General features: G+C 41.1%; 1 long non-coding RNA gene across 1 annotated transcript in view; it reads left to right on the top strand.

Annotated features, from left to right (window-relative positions):
- Positions 1-614: 614 nt before the first annotated feature.
- The window catches only part of LOC109392908 (uncharacterized), a 16,744-nt gene continuing 11,240 nt past the window's right edge, over positions 615-6,118 (top strand). The window contains exon 1 of the long non-coding RNA XR_002126136.1: positions 615-685. This is a non-coding gene — a long non-coding RNA (uncharacterized LOC109392908). The remainder of the gene's footprint in view (positions 686-6,118) is intronic.

The raw sequence follows: 6,118 nt of genomic DNA, 5'->3' as shown, positions 1-6,118 counted from the left end.
TTTTAAATGTAGGCACATACATTATACACAACACATGTATAGACACATGCATATGCTTATTTATAGAAATGGGATTGCTCTGCGCAGTTTTATAACCCAAATTCTTCACATACTATTTCATGAACATTTTCCAAGTTATGAAATCTTTGAGGTAACTGTGTCGTTTTATAAGGGGGAGCTTGCTCCAACATTAGACATTTACAGTGTCCTTACAAAGAAGTCTGGCCCCTGGGTCTACCTCTTGGGTATGTTGTGAATTCAGGGAGTTTGAATTTCTTGCCCCATATGCAAGAAATCAACTTTCATAGACCCTAAATAAGAACCAGAGAATTGTGGCTTCTCCATAAAAGTGAACTAGAATAACGAATGCTGCCTGACATCTCAGCCAGCAGGGACCCTTTGCTGTGCAAGTACATTTGCAATCCAAATAAGGCATCAAAACTTGAGAAGAGAATGGGTGACAGAGCCTGCGAGGCCAGGAAATGCTTTCTTGTCATTTCTTTGGCAAAGGAACTGATCTTCCCACCATCTTCTTTCCTCCATCGTCCCATAAACTTGCAGCATGTTTCCCTCTGCGGGCTTATGACTGCCAGCTCTCCAGCCTGTGGGTGCAGGACTTCCACTCGTTTTACCAGCAACATCTATATTCCTCTGTTATTAAAAGCTTTCATGCTGGCTCAAATCAGTAAGTCTTGGTGTCTCAAATCTGATAGGAGCTAATCCTTGAAGCTAGGGAGAAAAGGGTTTGTTTGTTTTTAATTGGGGAATTTGGGGAGAGGAACAGTGTTGGGGAATTGGAGAAGGGGAACAGCCAAGTTGTTGTCCTTCAATCTTAGTTGTGGGGGGTGCAGTAAGCTCAGCTCCAAGTCCAGTCGCTCTGCTCAGCTCAAGATGCCAAATTCAATCTTTAGCTGCGGGTGGGCATAGCCCACCATCTTGAACGGGCAACCTTGTTGTTAGGAGCACGTGCTCTCACCAGCTGAGCCAACCTGCCGCCTGTTGGCAGCTCAGCGGCAGCTCAGCTTGGGTGCAGTGTCACTGGCCCATGTGGGAATCGAACCGACGACCCTGTTGCTCAGAGCTCGCACTCTTGAGCAAGCTCTTAACCAACTAAGCCACTCAGCTGGCCCAAGAAAAGGGTTTTGATGTTTAAAAATGATATTAATGGAATTAACCGTAATGTATTAACCAGCAAAAGCTAAAGATTTCAAAAGTTGTTACTAACAAGTAAGAGCAGACTGTTTCTGAGATGTGGGGTGTTTGTCTGGTTCTTGGTAGGGTTCCTTCAACCTCCTATGTGGCTGGGCAGAGTCCACCGATGATGGGCATTCTTATTCTCTGGTGCCATCTCATTGTGTGCTCAGAACTCTTGGTGGCAAGTGATATTCATTAGAACCAGTGAGGCCTAAGAGGGAAAGAACATATTGGGGAGCGTCATGTAGTCAAGTCACAGGAAGGAGTGTGGTGCAGGTGGGCCCCAGGTGGCCTCAGGTGCCATGGACTACGTCCACCTGCCTAACTATTGGGTTGTCAGAAAAGTCATGATGCATTTTTACAATGAAAAACGTAGAAAAAATACATCATGACTTTTCCGACAACCCAATAATATCTCTACTGCTCTCTGAAGGCTGATTACATTCTCTCCACAAGAACATTTCTGTAGCTTCTGCCAAAAAGGGCCGTCGGGGGTCAGGGAGTGTGTGTGTGTCTGACTGGTCTGATTTGGCTCCCAGGCCCCTCGTGGGTGGGAGTGGGTACTAAGATGGCAGTCCCTCTATGGCCTCAGAGGTGGAATGCAAGGGAGGTTCATCTAAAGGCAGGGAGTATGTTTCTGAGAAGAAGTGGGCAGATAAAGACTAGATATACTCAACCCTTCCCATCCAGTTTTATTTTTCAGTTCTTTCAGATATAAGGCATCTTCTTACTGGTCTCTCCTCGGTCCCCCTCATCCTCTGACCACCTCTGCTCACTTGCTTTTGTTTACACTGGCTCCCAGATACAAACGCCTCCTACCCTCTCTATTTGTCCAAACCCTGCCCGTTGCCTGAGGGCTCCATCTCATCAGGAAATTCTCCCCATCTAGTCCAGCCTCTGTTGAAATCTCCTTTCCCCAAACTTGTAATGATACTCTGTCTGGTGTTCTCTTCCCTCTCAGGTTTCCTGAGTTGAGTCTCATCTCTACAGCTCTCCCTGGGCCCCTTCCAGGGACAGCTGATCGCCCGTTCTATCTCCCCCTCCTCATTTCCCATGGGCAACTTTAACCCATTTCACTCTGGCTCCTACCTCTTTCTCTTCACCAGAATCTTTTGCTAGACTCACCCATGGCATCCACACTACCCAATGGTCACCTCTTACTTTTTATCTTATCTGATATTCAGAAATATTTGACTTACTTTCTCATCTTTCAACGCTCTCCTCTCTTAGATGTCATGGCACCAGGCTCTCCTTGTTACTCCTCACTTTAGATATTCCCACTCAGTCTCTTTTAAAAAATAGTTTCCATGTCTTCTGCCTGACCAATGCTCCTGCCCTCTGTCTACATTGTCTCCCTGCATAATCTTAACCATTTCCATGGTTTTACACACCAAATACATGCCACTGACTCCCACATTATACTTTTACTCAGCTCTTCTGAACTCCAGACATATATAGCCTATTTCCCATTTGACATCTCTACTTATGTGTCTCATAGACATCTGAAAATTAACATGTCCAAAAATCAACGATTTTTTCCCCAGAAATTTGGTTCTTTTCCAGGCTTCCCTATCTGAGTAAATGGCACCTCCATATACCCTGTCAACTTTGACAGTTTCCTCTTCTGTACTACCCATAGTCATCACCAAATTATAGCTCTAAAATATATATCATGGTCATCTATCTGTCTATCATTTATCACTACTGTCACCCCCTCATTCTACACTACCATTCCCTCTTACCTAGTTGAAGCCCTTAACTCATCTGTTTCCTTCCAAGTCACCCTTCCCCAACCCTTTCCCACCTCCCTGCCAAGGATCTTTTCATGTTATTCCTCTGCTCCAACACTTCCATGGTGGGTTGTTGCACTTAGGAGAACATCCAAAATCTACAATCTAAACCTTGTCCTATTCAGGCCTTATTAGACACTTCCATCTCCAGCTTTATTTCCACACCAGCCTCCTGCTGCCACTCCCACTCACACTGACAATCTTTGTGCTCGTTAAGCCTCTGAGTTCCTTCGGTCTCAGGACCTTCCACAGACCCTCCCATAGTTCCTCTATCTGAAACTTCCTTTTCCTCACTATTTTCCTGTATCCTTCAAGTCACAGCTTAGGTCACTCCTAAGAGGGGCTTTCCCTGACATCCTCAAACTAAATTGAGAATATGTATGGTACACCATCACAGCACTACATAACATTTATTACAACTTTTATTACATATTACTTGTGTGGTTGTTTGTGTTCCACTAAATGGTCTGCTTCACGAGGTCAGAGGCTCTGTGTTGTTCATCGCTGTTTCCCCAGGAACAGGGTGTGTGCTCAACAAAAAAGTATTGAATGAAGGAATGGATAAATAAATGTAACTAGATTTTAATATCCCCAAAGGACAGAGTGGTTTTTCATTCTTTTAACCCTCAGGCAGACATTTAATAAATACATGTTGACCTCAATAGTGTATTGTGGGAAAAACAAGAATAACAACAACAACAAGGAAGAAAATTACAGTACTATAAATCCATGTGATAGAATGAAAGTTATGTGCTTCAATGTAATTAGTCTCTGCAAATAAGAGAAGGATTATACCCACGGGATCCCTGAATTTGTGAAATAGCAATGTGCTTAATAATGTAAGTTTATTATATTTTGAAATAACAGATGAATTGGACACACACACACATGTGGATATTTGGCACTTCTTGTAAATGTTTTGTAGACAAAAACATCTGGATTATTGGCCGAATCTTTCAACTAACTAATGTGTTTTGGAGCTGTATGAACGGTCACAGATTATTTTGAAATTATATTTCTTGGGAGGTGGCCACATAAATAGATGGGAAGGAGATTTTAGTTCCAGAAAGATGATGGGCTAAATAACTTGAAATCCCTCCTGCCATGAACACACAGAAATTCTGGATAAATAAACCCTTAGAAATTGCATAGCTGTGATCATGAGTATCTGAAATGAGGAGATTTTTAGGAGACTGAAAATCAGAGTAATATGTCCATGAACGTTGATCTGGGAGTTTATTTGTGGTCCTTGTAAATCGATGGACTTAGGTTTTCACACTCATTTGATAGCAGGAGACAAGACCTTGGAATCCTGGGAAGTATAAATCAGGACTTTATACTTGGGTTGAAGGGCTGAACTCTCAGTGGAAAGGGGACTCAGAGAAATCTATCTGTTGGCCCAGCAAGAAGACAAGGAAGTTGTCTTAGCTTGAGTTTAGGGAAACCATCCCCCTGGAGAAAACTAAGCCCTGGGCTTACCCTTGGGTTTCGGGCCCAAAACATGTCTCTAATTCATGCAGAAAACATGTAAATATCTGCATAGCTAAGGAAACTCCTAGCAGAGAAACAAACATAACAATGTGCCCCACAGTGGACACCCCTGGAATGCCTGCCATCCTGAATCACCCTGAAGTGACACTCCAACGACACAGGCCTCACTATATTTTCTCAGAAAATAAGCTCCATTAAAGATGAGCTCATGAGTTTAAAAAGTTAGAAAACATACAATGCAATAATTCATTGTGAGCAAGAGTCAGCAGACATAACAAACAGTAAGATTCAAGTCCCATGAATTTGAGATAATAGAAACAAAATCAGAGAGGGGAAAAGTATGCTTTAAAACATACTAGAAGGAATCAAACTCTGGAGGAAAGATCAAGACACTAAAAATAAAGAAAAGAAGGTTTGAAAAATAAATAAACCTCCTAGAAATAAGAAATATTCTCGAATAAAAAACTCAATGGCTAGATTACACAACACATTAGCATACTTGAGGAAGGAATTACTGAACTAAAGATTAGAGGATATTACATAAAATACAGCAGAGAGAAAGAGAAGATAGAAATTATGAAAGAGAATTTAAGATAATGTAAAAGTCTAGTACAAAGCTAATAAGAGTTCCAGAAGAAGATAATAGAGAGAAAGGGTTAGACGAAACATTTGAAGGGAAAAGGGATGATAATTCTGAACTGATTAAAGACATGGACCCTCAGGTGGAAAACTCCTAAGGAATCCCAAATTGGGTAAGTATAAAAAACATCCACACCTACATACTTCCTAGTGGAACTATTTAAATGCTAAATGAAAAGAGAAAAAAGCAGAGTGAAGAAGGATAAGAGATCTCATACAAGGTACAAATGATTGGAATGACAACAGATTTCTCATGACCAACAGTAGAGATCAGAAGATAATATAATATCTTCTTAGAGTTATAATATTACTCAAGAGGGAGGAAAAAATAAAGGCAATTTTAGTGAACAAATAACTTAGAGAACTTGCCACTCACCGACCTTTATTAAAAGAATTACCAAAAAATGTATCCAAGTAAGAAGGAAATTGAATTCTGATGGAAGGGAGTAGGGTACAAGAAGCAATGTTGAGACAATAAAATCAGATAACATGTGGGCAGGTCTAAACAAATACTCACTGTATAAAAGAACAACAGTAATAACGACTTATTAGAGGACTCTTAGAACAAGATGAATTGAAATCGTAGACCACAGTAATGAGTAAGAAAGGGTAAGCAGGTAAGAGGTAAGTGGTTTTAAGATTCTTGTTCCACTGAGAGTTAAAACTATCACTTAACTTTAGATCTTGTTAAATAATTATGACTGTTAAGATTTTAAGGGTAAATACCAACATAGTAAAATTAGTGTGTATAACTTTTAAACTACCATTGGAGAGGTAGGGGACCAATGAAAATTTGATTAATACAAGACATGGCAGGCACAGAGAAAAAGAAACAAAGAAAAACCATGGTAAATAGAAAGTATAAAATAGCATAAAGAAAATAAATCTAGGGCCGGCCGAGTGGCACGATGGTTAAGAACTGGCTTGGGACGCCAGAGGGCACCGGTTTGGATCCCACATATGAGGGCCAGTGACACTGCCCTCTACAGCTAAGATGCTGAACA

The sequence above is a fragment of the Hipposideros armiger genome, unplaced genomic scaffold (assembly GCF_001890085.2).
Source record: "Hipposideros armiger isolate ML-2016 unplaced genomic scaffold, ASM189008v1 scaffold_356, whole genome shotgun sequence".
NCBI lineage: Eukaryota > Metazoa > Chordata > Mammalia > Chiroptera > Hipposideridae > Hipposideros > Hipposideros armiger.
This window is presented reverse-complemented; position numbering and strand designations above follow the sequence as displayed.